The sequence below is a fragment of the Polypterus senegalus genome, chromosome 15, assembly GCF_016835505.1.
Source record: "Polypterus senegalus isolate Bchr_013 chromosome 15, ASM1683550v1, whole genome shotgun sequence".
Classification (NCBI taxonomy): Eukaryota; Metazoa; Chordata; class Cladistia; order Polypteriformes; family Polypteridae; genus Polypterus; species Polypterus senegalus.
The window spans coordinates 67,217,930-67,232,120 of record NC_053168.1 but is presented as its reverse complement, the minus strand read 5'-3'; the positions used below and the strand labels follow the sequence as shown (position 1 = coordinate 67,232,120).

The 14,191-nt window shown below is 38.9% G+C and overlaps 2 long non-coding RNA genes across 2 annotated transcripts; one reads left to right on the top strand and one right to left on the bottom strand.

Annotated features, from left to right (window-relative positions):
- Window positions 1–318: 318 nt before the first annotated feature.
- On the top strand, window positions 319–10,333 carry LOC120515775. The gene is made up of 3 exons (XR_005630703.1): window positions 319–347; window positions 9,844–9,918; window positions 10,073–10,333. It is a non-coding gene; the product is annotated as an uncharacterized LOC120515775 (long non-coding RNA).
- LOC120515774 lies at window positions 5,936–8,747 on the bottom strand. The gene is made up of 2 exons (XR_005630702.1): window positions 8,707–8,747; window positions 5,936–6,594 (listed from the first exon to the last, which is right to left on the bottom strand). It is a non-coding gene; the product is annotated as an uncharacterized LOC120515774 (long non-coding RNA).
- Window positions 10,334–14,191: the final 3,858 nt, after the last annotated feature.

The window sequence follows — 14,191 nt, the reverse complement described above, 5'->3', positions numbered from 1 at the left end:
GAGACTCCGCTTCGAGTTTTCGGGTGCAAGACGGGGACTCGCACGTCACAGCACAAACACACACACACGCAGTCACAATGCTGTAGTAAACAGTATACGCTCGTACGGATGTTGACTATATGAGTGATGGAGTTAAGGCTCTAGAAACTGCAATTAATTACACTGCGCAACAAGAAGAAGCTACAGGAATCGACATAATGATGCTGCAAAGATGGCGAGACTTGACAGCGAAGAAACGGCACTCGTCAGGAAAGCAGACTACGATCAAAAATGTCTTTAAATCGTCACAGGACTGAACTTTTTAAGTACAGTACATAGTGTATTTAACTCCAGACAATTCTGTAACTGTAAGTTCATGTTTTCAGTTAATTTATTCTGCTGTTTTGTTGTAAAACATGATTATTAGGTTAATAATGTGTAAAATTATAACATAGTTTGACGTTTAATAGGCTTTTTCTTAACACCTGCCATTATCCAACATTTTCGTTTATCCGACGTTCTGCCGGCCCGTTTATGTCGGATAAGCGAGACTCTACTGTATTACTGACCAGATGATAGGTATGTATTTGGGGCAAGGTTAGATGAATGGAGAGACTAAGCAGAATAGAAAGAGAGAGAAATGAGGGAGCACTGAAAAGAGTAGGACTGGAAGCAGCTGCTAAGAGTGGTGGAAATCTCCATGGCTCAAGCTGTAGCCTCAAAGATTAGAGGCACTGGATTCCCCTCTGACCATAAAAACTAATTTTGCTAGTGTCATTCACTACCTGGTCTAATTGAAGTGTATCATATTGATCAAGTGTACATTATGGAATGTACTTACTTTCAAGCTTACTTTCAGTTTGCAAAAAAAGTAGCATTAGGATACATTTTAATGTTTTATGCATAATTATTTACGCCAATTTGATGAGCCAGTACTTTTTTCAAGTACTAAAGGTATATTAGTGATAGTGTTCATTACGTTTACATTTGCTTAGCAGATGCTTTTGTACAAAGTAGCTTACAAAAGAGGTGAACATAAGTGCATAAATATGAGTGTGGGGGACTGTTTAGGATCAAGCGTCACAGGACAAGGTTACAAAATTGATCATCACAAGTGAAGAGCTCAGAACAAAATGAAAGCTAGTTACAAACCTAACAAAGCCAATATCAGACTGACATTTCCCCAACAAGAGAGTCTTTAAGCATCTCTTAAACACATTGAAGGAGTTAGAATTTTGAATGGAGGTGGGCAGCTCATTCTTCCAGCTAGGAATTACACATTAAAAGAGTCTGATTTGAGATTTGATGCCACGCAGAGGCGTCATCTTCAGACGCTGCTTATCAGCAGACCTAAGTGGCCGAGAAGGAGTATAGGACCTCATAAGTGTCTTCATATGCTGTATATATAGGTGCTGACCCATTGACTATGTCAGCATCAAGGATCTGAACTTCATACTTGCTGTTACAGGTAGTTGTTAATGCAGCATCATAATGCAGGCAGCATAATGTTCTGTGATCTGAAAAGAGAAGTGACAGGTGCTTACCTTGGCTGGTTGAACACCAGATATGCTGCTACATTTTGAATCATCTGTAGCAGCTTGTTAACACATGCTGGTACACCTGCCAGCAGAGAGTTGCAGGAGTCCAGATTTGAAAAAACCAAAGCCAGGTCCAAGAGCCGTTCCATATGCTATGTCAGATATGGTCTGATCTTGTGGGTGCTGTATAGAGGGAATTTGCAACACTGAGAGTCATATCTATTGGGTCTTTTACATGAACAAATTCACTCACGTTATCATGGAGGATGTCTGGAATGGAATGGGCATAATTACTGGACACAAGCAATCTAGGGTTTAGGTGCTAGAAGGGGATATGTATCCCCACACCATCCCTATTACATCAACAACTCCTACCATGTCAACTGTAATGGCCAGTGATGAATCCACCTGTGATCATCAGTGTTGGCAGCCCATAACTAAAGACCAAGTAAGGAGACAACTGAGGAAGCTATGCACAGTAAAAGCCGTGGCACCAGATGGAATCTGTCCTCAAGTTCTTAAGGCCGGTGCTGACCAGCTTTGTGGTGTCCTCGATCACCTGTTCATTCTCTCCCTAAGGCTTTAGAAATTTCCACCGCTATGGAAAACATCCTGTATTATTCCTGTCCCAAAAAAGGTTGGTGCCTCTTCACTAATGACTACAGCCCAGTGACGCTTACATCTCACATCATGAAGACCTTTAAGGGACTGGTCCTGGACACTATGAGTCTCTTTGTGGTGGACCAATGAGACTGCAGTTTGCCTAGCAGTCAGAGATTGGAGTGGAGGATACAATTAACTCTCCTCATATTGAGGATTATATTTTTTGATTTCTCCAGTGCTTTCAGTACCATCCAGCCATCAGGTTGGTAAGGGGCAAGATAAGAGAGTTGCAGGTGGATGAGATTATGGTGTCCTGGATAATACACTTATCTTTTGGGCAGACCACAGTTTGGGAGACTCAAGGACTGTATTTCTGATACACATGTGAGCAACACCGGAACACCACAAGGAACAGTCCTGTCTCCTTTTTATTTCACTCTGTACACCTCAGATTCTAAATATAACACCAGGTCATGTCACTTACAGAAATTCTTAGATGACTGCACTTATGGGATGTATTGATAAAGGGAATGAGACAGAGTATAGGGGTCAGGTGGAGAAATTGGCTTGGAGAATTGTCTCTATCTTAACATCAGCAAAACCAAAGAACTGCTTATTGACTTTCACCGCACCAAACAGCTTTGGTGTCCATGCACTATTCAGGGAGTGGATGTAGAGGTACTCCACTCCTATAAGTACTTGGGGGTCCACATCAATGATAGGTTGGACTGGTGTTCGAACCCAGAGGAACTACAGAGTCAGAGCCAACGCTTTTTTCTTAGGAGACTGTGTTGCTTAAATCATCCTTCACATCTTCCACAGCTCTGTAATGGTGAGTGCAATTTTCTACACTATGGTGTGTTGGGCTGGTAACATCAATTCAAGAGAGGCCCACTGAATTAACAAGCTAATTAACTGGTCAATCTCAGTAATAGGTAGTAGCAAAGGAGAGAATTAAAACTGAGTGCCATTATGGACAACGCTGCACAACCTGTCTCTGACACACTAATGCTGAGTACTTTGAGCTAATGAATTTATACAGCAGAAGTGTGTCAGGAAACACTACTGGGGCTCATTTATACCAGTGGCAATAAGCCTGCATAAGTCAGAAATTTTCTTTCTTTTTAATTTTTTGCTTTTTAGTCCTTCTGGTGTGTGTATACTCCATAGTCTGTGTGAATATCTATCTATCTATCTATCTATCTATCTATCTATCTATCTATCTATCTATCTATCTATCTATCATGTCATGGATGTAACCCTAGTTTCATAAAAACCAGATGTCATTGAGTGTACACCCACAGTCAGCGCCAATATATTTGACAATATTTTAAGTAGGTAATGAACTGAATTTGGTTACCTATACAGTATACTGTTTATGTTTATTTTTATAGCCAAAAAGATGTCTTTCATGAAGTCTTTGTGCACAAGGGTCAAACTTAATAAGAGACAGGCAGTTTTGGGTGACAAAGGATGAATCCAGTCTCTTTTGTGGTAAATAAATAAATATATACATGTGAAGTAAAAATAATGTTTGATTTCATAAAGAAACAATCAAGTGCAAGGTAATCACAAGAAACATTCAGCATCATGCTGCTTTATAGCAATCGTGTGGTCAGTGATTGTGAGAAATAGTGAGGGGTACAAGACACCTCGTAGAGTACTGATTCACGTTACTTTTAAGCCCTAGAACATGTATCAATAAAATGTTACACAAACATCTTTTTTCATACACATTAGCTTTGTGCATTTTGACTGACAGTGTTTAAAGCAAGTAGCAGTGACGCTAACCAAAACTGGATGCCAGATAGATGAATGAGTCACATTTGTACACATAATCTTGTCTGAAACTATACATTTTTATTTGGAAGGTATGGTAGATCAGCCTCGGCACAGACAGACACAGACGCAATGTTCCAAAAAACACACTCTTTAGTTATAAAAGTCCAGCACACAACACAGTGCCCCTGCACCAGACGCCTTCCTTCTGTACTTTTGTGTCCCTTCCGGACTTCTCCTGCTGCCTTTCCACCTCTCCTTGCAAGCGTTGCCTTCTTCCTCCCGACTCAACTCTCTCACTCGGAGGAGTCGGCCTCTTTTGTAATCACCCAGATGTGCTCCAGGTGCTCTCTGATGATTTTCCAGAGGCACTTCCTGGTGCCGCATGACCATTCTTCCAGGTGTCCGTGGAATCTCTTCTGCCGGCATTTCCGGGTGTGGCAGAAATGCTGACACCCAGGGCTCCTCAATCCTCCGGGCGCCCCCCCTGTGATGTCCACGGGCCCCAATGGGGTTGAGCTTCCATGCTCCATTCCCCATACAGACCAGGGTGGCCGCCCTCTCGTGGCCCAGGGGAGATATAATCCCTCTCCTGATCCTTCTAGGCATCCCAGCCAAGCATGGGTCCTTGCCGTCCGCCACAAAGGTATGTCATAACAAGATTCTGTCTGATCTGCAAAGTATAGCTATGGCTGCTGCTTCATTGTGAGAAGTATGTACATTTTTCAAATTTCTAACTGTTCCACCCAAACTAAGAGAAATCGAATTTGAAACTACAGATAGGAATTTTAAGAAGAAAGTTTAATGTTGATTATAATTAATATCCTTCACTTTCTTTCACCTTTACCAATACCCCAAAATAACAGGCTCGTTTTCACAAGTACACCCTCACACCCTCACCCTTCATTATATAAATTACAACACAGATTTTATTTTCTGTGTTTTTATGAGAGACATTTGAAATAAAAAAAATACATTTTTGTAATTTAAACTTAAAAGATAATTTATATTTTTGTGAGCCAAGAAAATACTGTGACTTGCAAAACAGAAATTCAAAATGCCTAATGCTGAACTGGATTGAAGACCCATAACAGCATTAGCAATTCATTCTCAGATGAGTTTGTGCTCACTTTCATTCCAAATATTTGATTATCTTAATATACAGTATTACTAGTGTCATTTTTTTCTACCTGAATTTATTCAATATTATTCACTATTGTTTTCTAAGAGTCATCTTCTTTTCCCTTGGAATTTCTTGAATGTTCAGCTATTCTTCTTCCCACAATTGTTCCCAGTTGTTCCACACATTATCTTCTTTCTTTATACCTACAAGTGTCAATATATTTTATATTTTTTGTTTCTTTGTAATACTTTGACACTGAAATTGTGTTTTGATTTGGTTTTTCACATTACCACATATTTAATTAAGTATAATGCTTTCCATTACATTTATTACTCTTTTGCTGTATGTTCCAATTTTACCAGTTTTCTTTTAGGGGAGATTTTTTTCTCATTTCCCCTTTGCCAGCATTACCTTCCTTCTTCTTAAATGATTGCACAGTATGTCCCAAAAAAAGTAAACACATCCTTGGGTAATCTAATTTAAGAAACATTTTGGTTAATAAAACTACCCATCCATTATCCAACCCACTGAATCCTAACTACAGGGTCACGGGGGTCTGCTAGAGCCATACCCAGCCAACACAGGGTGCAAGGCAGGAAACACACCCTGGGCACACACCAAGCACACACCAAGCTCACACCAGGGACAATTTAGAATCGCAAATCCACCTAACCTGCATGTCTTTGGACTGTGGGAGGAAACCGGAGCACCCAGAGGAAACCGACGCAGACACGGGGAGAACATGCAAACTTCACCGGGGGACAACCCAGGTCTCCTTATTGTGAGGCAGCAGCGCTACCCACTGTGCCACCGTGCCGCCCGTTAATAAAACATACTTCACAAATACTGTGATGGAAACGGGGCACCAGTGAATCCCAAACCTCAAACATGAAGACACGATCACAGTCCCTGGTTGAAATAAAGGATGGTTTATTGCAAAAATACCTCCACAAACTACCAAGCACAAGTTTTCTTTCTCACGATCACCTCTCCTCTCACCACCACACTGCCCTCATCCTATTGAGTGTTGCTGTCCATCCTCCCAGCTACAAGCCACCTGGACCCAGGAGTACTTCCGGCGCCATGGTTGCTTCCTGTGGGAAGTACTACTGGGTCATATGGAAGTCCAATATAGTAGGGAGCGCATCTGCCTGCAGTGCCCTCTTGTGGCACCCATGGACCCCAGTAGGGCTGTGCTGCTGGACTATAACTCCCAGCGTCTCTGACTGGTTACCAATTGAGCATCAATATGAAGGGTTGATGCCATCTGCCACCTGGGAGGTATAAACCCCCCACAGAGACAGTCCTTCCCTCTCCTGTTTTATCCCAACCAGGATAGGTATTAAGCATGTGTCCAGTTCAGACGTCTGTCCATTTGTTTGGGGCTTCCCGCCCAGGTAAGGAATTGTGCCATCTGGGTGGGATGTCCATCCATCCATTGGTCAGCCTTGTCCAGGTGCGACATCCTTCCCTCTCTTGGCCGGGATGCCATTTTGTTCACTTGGGGTCTCCCATCCTGGTAAGGGATCGTCCCGACTCCTTGCTGGGATGCCTGTCTATCCCATGTGTCACCTACAATATATATAATAAAAAAAAACTTCACAACATATTTAATAAATAAAACATTCTTGGATCACCCACATATGCAACTAAAACATTTTTCTCATTTGTCATTAGTTAGGGTATAGAAAACCTCCTTGAAAGTTTTTGTTATTCCATATTTTTTAAAATAGAGGTTATGCAACATACAAATAAAGCTGAAGGGGGATTGAGCACACTTGTCTAACTCTACTCTGAATTTTACTTTCACTTGTAACATGCCCATAAACTGTTACTTTATTTGTATTAAAATATAGATTCTCTTATCCATTCCATAACTTTCTCTGGAAAGGCCATTTTCACCAGTACAGTGGGACCCAAACTTATTTCCCCCATAGGGTTGTATGTAAATACAATTACTCCATTCTGGACCGTACGAACTGTATGTAAATATATGTTTTTTTAAAGATTTGTAAGTACAAAATAGTTAATTATACCATAGAATGCACAGTGTAATAGTAAACTAAATGTAAAAACATTGAATAACACTGAGAAAACCTTGAACAAAGAAAACCAGCATTGCAAGAGTTCACGCTACAGCCTTACAAACCACTTGCTGTAAACACTTTTTTTTAATGAGTTTTAAGCACAGGGAAAAAAATGAAAATTTTTAAATTCCTTAATTTATACAAAAACTAACCATAAACAACCAAGAAAACTAACCTTGCAGCAAATCACCATGAATCTTCCTGGATTTCTCGCATAACATCGCCTCACTTACGCTATCCCCTGCAAGTTGCTTCTCGTTCAACTACACTAGCAACAGTTTTTCCACCTCTTCCAGCACTTGAGGCCTCCGTTTGGTTATCATTGTAACTCCTTTTGCAACATCAGCTGCTTTAACAGCCTCGTTCTGCTTTAGAATAGTCGAAATCGCCACACTCATACTTTTCAATAATGTCTTTGTTTAATTCGATTTCAGTATTCTTTAAACCTATCTTCTCACCAACACTACCACTCTTCACTTGCTTAGAGGCCATGGTTAATTGAAAAATTAATGCAAAAGCACGTGAAATAGAGCACAAAGAGTTCACAGCGAATGCACGCACGTCTGACCGAGACAATGTACAGGGAGAGACTGAACATGTGCGGAAATCATCGGTGCGTACGAACCGGAAGGGAAACTGGCTTGTTCGTCACCCGAGTGTGTGGTCGTGAACAGATGCAAAAGTTTGGCAAACTTTTTAATCGTAACACAATTTGTACGTGTTCCGAGACGTTTGTGACCCAAGTTACACTGTACTTTCTGTATTTAGTAAGGGTGCAACGATACATGTATCGATATTGAACCGTTCGATACAGTGCTTTCGGTTCGGTACGCATATGCATTGAACGATACAAAATTATATACAGTAATCCCTCCTCGATCGCGGGGGTTGCGTTCCAGAACCCCCCGCGATAGGTGAAAATCCGCGAAGTAGAAACCATATGTTTGTATGATTATTTTTATATATTTTAAGCCCTTAGAAACTCTCCCACACTGTTTATAAATATTCTCCGCACAGTTATACAGTAAACCCTTGTTTATCGCGGTTAATCCGCTGCAGACAGATAAATGAATTTCCACGAAGTAGGATTCTTTATTTATAAATCTAATATTTTCGCAGTTAGAGCATAGAAAACCTGTTTACGACCTTCTAAATACGTTTTTTAACATTATTAGAGCCCTCTAGACATGAAATAACACCCTTTAGTCAAAAGTTTAAACTGTGCTCCATGACAAGACAGAGATGACAGTTCTTTCTCACAATTAAAAGAATGCAAACATATCTTCCTCTTCAAAGTGCGCGTAAGGAGCGGAGAATGTCAGAGAGAGAGTAAAGTAAACAATGAAAAATCAATAGGGCTGTTGCGCTTTTAAGTATGCAAGCACCGCGATAAAGCAGCGGCAATGAAGGGATCAATGCGAAGGTAGCCTTTCAGCATTTTTTACAGGAGCGTCCGTATCTTCTAAGCAAACAGCCTCTGTACAAAAAGCCCCTCTGCTCACATCTCCTCCGTCAAGCGCAGAGAACGTCAGAGAGAGAGAGAGCGAGAGATTAAAGCAAACAATCAAAAAATCAATAAGTGTGCTTTTGGACGCACCTCGATAAAGCGGCATTTCTTAGAGGAGCGTCCGTATTCACTAGGCAAAAAGCTTCTGTGCAAACAACACCTCAGCACACACCCCCTCCGTCAGGCGCAGAGAATGTCAGAGAGGGTGAGAGAGAGGCAGAGACAAGCAAACAATCGAGCACCGCGCAGAAGGCATATCTTATAGCATTGAGGAGTTTTACTTAATATGTAATACGTGCTCTGATTGGGTAGCTTCTAAGCCATCCGCCAATAGCGTCCCTTGTATGAAATCAACTGGGCAAACAAACTGAGGAAGCATGTACCATTGGGTGTGTTTGTTTTATATTCTACCAAGTATAGAAAATACAGTCAGGGATCCCCAAATAATGCAGAACTGTATGTGGTTGATACCTTATTTTTAGAACATTTCAAATGTTTCAAAATATATTTAGGAAGGCATTTCTGTGCAATACATATTTTTATTTAAGTTGTTTTTGTTGTATATGCAGCTAAGTGCTAGCACTCCAGAAGATGAGTGTGAGGGGAGGTCCATCAGAGAGTGGTTCATTTTATGGGGACATGATATGTTCAATATGCTCCTGAGAATATACCCCAGAAGAAGGGTATAGCATAGCTTTTATTTTGGAAAGGGACCTTTCTCTGTAATAAACTCGTTTCCAGACTCTTTTATTTTTTTATTATTTTGTTTTTTCAGCAACATTTAATTTAAAAACTGTATTTTTGAGTTAAAAGAAATATATATAATTTTAATAAATTACAAATTAAAAAAGGCATGAAAATTTTTTTGTATCGAAAAAATACCGAACCGTGACACCAGAGTACCGAACTGAACCGAACCGTAAATTTTGTGTATCGTTGCACCCCTAGTATTTAGCTATGTTGTAATCTGCTAAAGGTATTCTGTAAATCCATGTTTAATGATGACAGAGGTATACTTCTCACTTCTTTTCATATTCCAATTTAAGGTTCTTTCTTATGTTTCTTTTTGAAATACTGTACATCTGCTCCACATGTATTAAATTGTCAATGACCATTCTTACTCTGGCTATGACCCTATTCTATAACTTACAGTCCTGGCAAAGAAGTATTATAGGATGCCAGTTCATTTCATTTTTGGGGACTAACACAATAATGCTTTCTTTCCAGGTGTCTGGGGTGTGCTCTTTCTGTGCTGCTTGCTTGAAAACCTCAACAGATTTTATCTTTTTCTACTGTTTTAAGGTAACTATAAATTGCTTTTTTTCTCTTATTTGTAATATTTATTTCATTAATGTAGGAAACTCTCATCATTACTGTTATTTATTTTTATTTTCTGCTTTCCTTTTTTTTTTACTACTGCTTACATTTTTCTCTTATTTTTGTCATCTTTCACAAGAAACAGAAAGGTTCCTTCTACAGTGTTTACTCCAGAAGTTTGATGCATTTCATCCACAATTGTGGGGAAGCCTGCTTCTGTTTCTTTCTCATCATTAGACAAGTCAATACCATTGCATTTCTTTTCCTTTCCATTTTCTGCATTATTGGAATGTGACCTGTTTTGGAATTACATGCAGCTTAACTGACTGCATGATGGCCTGGTACAACAGCTGCACCAAGGCTGCTAAAGAAGCCCTGCGGCGGGTCGGCCATTATTGGGACTGAACTGCCATCACTCGAACTCTTGTATAAGACTCGCTGTGTGAGAAGGGCCAAAAACATTCTCAAGGACAAACCTCATCCTGGAAATTCTTTGTTTGAGCTCCTCCAGTCAGGAAGACACTTTAGGTCAATCCGTGTACGCACAAACAGACTAAAAATAGCTTTTTCCCATCTGCCATAAACTTTCTGAACTCTGAATCTCCTCAGTCTGAGATCATTTGTAATTGAACATGTGCAATAATCTATATTGGTAATGTGCAATATACTAATGTAATACAATATATAATATGTAATGTACTATTCATTAACAGGTGCAGTAACAATTTATGCTGCAGTACTTTGAGCAATAATGGTTACTTGATCACTTAACACTGTATACGACATATTTGGAATTATTTGACTCTTCTTTAAATGCACCTTAGGGCTGTCACAAAAGTAATTTCCGTTGTGTTACACAATGACAATAAAGTTATGGAATCTACTTGCTTTATACTGACCAGATTTATTTTATTCCAAAATGTTTTTTTTCTTGCAAGTAGATATTATGAGATGTCTTTTGCTTCATTTCTATTCCTCTCTTCTTCAGGACCTGGCTTATGTGATAAATTAGACAAGAAAGAGGTATGGGGGTGGCCACCCTGTATAATGAAAAATCTGAAAAAATAAAGGAAGCACATCTTTACAGATCAGAGTTGTTTCCTTAAGAGGCATTAGCTCTCCGGAAATGTGCTCTTTTGAAATTGCGGCACATTAAGTAACTAAACAATATAGTAATATGACAAAAAAGGTAATATCCTTGATCCTTCTCTTCTCTTTCATTTATTTAAAAAAATTTTATTAACAGAGGTACTCAATGATGCATGTGTACCGGTTCTGGAGAGCTGGTGGCTCCTTTGTTGTTTGCACCTCATTTTTAACTGATGGCGGGTTTAGGAAACAGGCAATAAAACCCAAATGCAGCTGTTTAAAACTAAAACAGGCAATTAGGGTTCCAAATCATAACAACAAGTTAACTAAAGCTAAGCCAAAAATATTGCTACAGTAGTAAATGAGCTGGTTCCATTTAAGAAATTGGTTAAAGAGAAAACCTGTAGCCACGTCATCCCTCCGGGATGTAACTGATCTGTTATGTATTAATGAGTGTACAGTATTAGCACAGTGCTTCTCAGGCTCAGTCCTAGTCACCCCAGTGGCTGCACATATTTTTCTAGTCACAATCAATGAGTCATTTTACCTCTAATTGATTTCATTGTTTAGCTAACTGGTCTTTTCTTTTTCTCTTATTCTATATTAATAAATCCATAGAAGTGTCAGATTTACATTTATAAAAAAAATGTAAAAATTTGTTTTTACCACCATTTCAAATTTTTGACCCTCCTTTGATGTTTTCATATTATTTTTCCTTCTTGTTGTGGACTGTGCTCTCTTAACTGTATCCTAATATAATGAAAGTAGACACAAGTGCCAGTATCACTGATGCTGAAAGGCTGCAGTTTCTGTCAAGGTGATTAGTAAATAACAGCTTAAAAAACAGAACACCTAGAAAAGTGGAATGAAAGCACGATGATGATGATGAAAATCTTCACATCTAAGGTAAAAACACTACATTAGCCCAATACAAAAAAGTTCTAGTTAAATACCAATTAAAATTAAGCAAATGCAGTTTTGTCATACAAATGGGGAAATAATAGGAGGCGTAATTAAGGTAGGAGTTCATTTGAAAGCAGAATTAGTTGGAATGGAAACCTGTAACTACACAAGGGCCCCAGGACTGATCTTGAGACCCTCTGTGCCAGTGGGTCTGACTTCTGAACACGGTAGCCCCAGTCTCTAAGCATTCGGTATCATCAGGTGACTGTGTGCAGAGGGTGCAGACCTTTAAATATCTGGGAGTGCAGCTGGATGACAAATTGGACTGGACTGCCAAAACTGATGCTCTATGTAAGAAAGGTCAAAGCAGGCTATACTTTCTGAGAAGGTTGGCATCCTTCAACATCTGCAGTAAGATGCTGCAGATGTTCTACCAGACGGTTGTGGTGAGTGCCCTCTTCTACGCGGTGGTGTGCTGGGGTGGCAGCATAAAGATGAAAGACGCCTCACGCCTGGACAAACTTGTTAAGAAGGCAGGCTCTATTGTAGGATTAAAGTTGGACAGTTTAACATCTGTGGCAGAGCGACGGGCACTAAACAAACTCCTGTCAATCATGAAGAATTCACTGCATCCACTGAACAGTGTCATCTCCAGGCAGAGGAGTAGCTTCAGTGACAGACTGAGGAGATCGTTCCTGCCCCACACTATGTGACTCTTCAATTCCATCTGGGGGAGTAAATGCTAACATTAATTTTATTTTAATTTTTTTTCATTTTTATTACTATTTAATTTAATATTGTTTCTTTGTATCAGTATACTGCTGCTGGATTATGTGAATTTCTCCTTGGGATTAATAAAGTATCTATCTATCTATCTATCTATCTATCTATCTATCTATCTATCTATCTATCTATCTATCATTTGCTCTGGTGTCTACTCTTCTAGGTGTTATTAGATTACAATTAAGGGACCAGCAAAGGTGAATTAATAAGGAAATCACACAAATATCACAAAAATACAAATATTTCTAAAATTAATATAAATGTAAATACAGTATATCACTATATGCAGAAAAAAACATTTCATACTTAACAATAATCTATTAAACTTAAAATGACTTGTTTATTGTGAAACTAGTTGATGTGGAAACCTGCAGCCAGCCAGAAAGATGCCTCACGGCCAAATTTAGGAGCCACCACAGTATAGCATGATTCATTATTAGTATCTGGCTGCAGTCCCATCAGATTCCCACTGGTATCTTAAGCCCTGGAGGCCAAGTTTCTATCTATATAAGTTAGTTGTCAGGCACAAAGCATGAGGAAGGCTATGCAGTGAAATAATCTAATAATATCTACACTGTAAAAAAGTCAGTAAATTTAATGGCAACAATGCTGTAAATGGTGAAAGTAAAAGACCTTTTCTGAAAAAAAGGAAGATTACCTTATGTTCTACTGAAAATTACAGTACCTTAATACATTTCATTATTTTTTACAGCCAAGTTCTGTAAAATCGATATTTTTCTACCTTCAAAATATGGTAAATAACATTTACTGATGCATTACAATTACACTGAAAAAATCTTTTAATTTCACAATGTAAAACTGTTAAATAGCGAAGGTAAACAACCGTAAAATGTAAAACGGTAAAGCGCTTTTTCAGTAAAACCGAAGTTACGATATTTGCATAAGGACACGCCCCCTTTACAATATTGTTCCTGGTAAACTGCACACCTTTCAATAGCAGGGATAAAAAATGAAACCAAGTTAGCAGACGTATTTTTCCCTGCGGGCTGAAGGTTTTTTGTGGTTATGGAATTTGATTTCTGGTGTGTTGCATTCGATAAGCTGGCATACCTGTAGGACACCATACACCACAGAAGCAAATTTTACTTCCCCACCAGACAATGTGCCTTTGCTTCCTTAAACATTGAATTGTTTTCAATGTGTATTATAATTAAGTGGTACATGTTTGCTATTGGTTGTTGTTACTTAATGCCAACTGTGTACTGGGGTTTGATTCTCCCAATATTTTCTAATGGTTTATTGATTGGAATATTTATTACATTACATGCATTTCTGGTTATAGTTAAACATTCCCTTCTGTTAGAATATGCTGTAAAGAAAAAACAGTTTTTTATTACAAAGCTGTAACGTAGACCTAAAAATATTGTCACCTTATTTATTACAGTAAAATTTTGGCAACCAAACTGCCAGTTTTTTATCGTAAAAATAACATTTGTATAGACCCAAAAATACTGTTACCTTT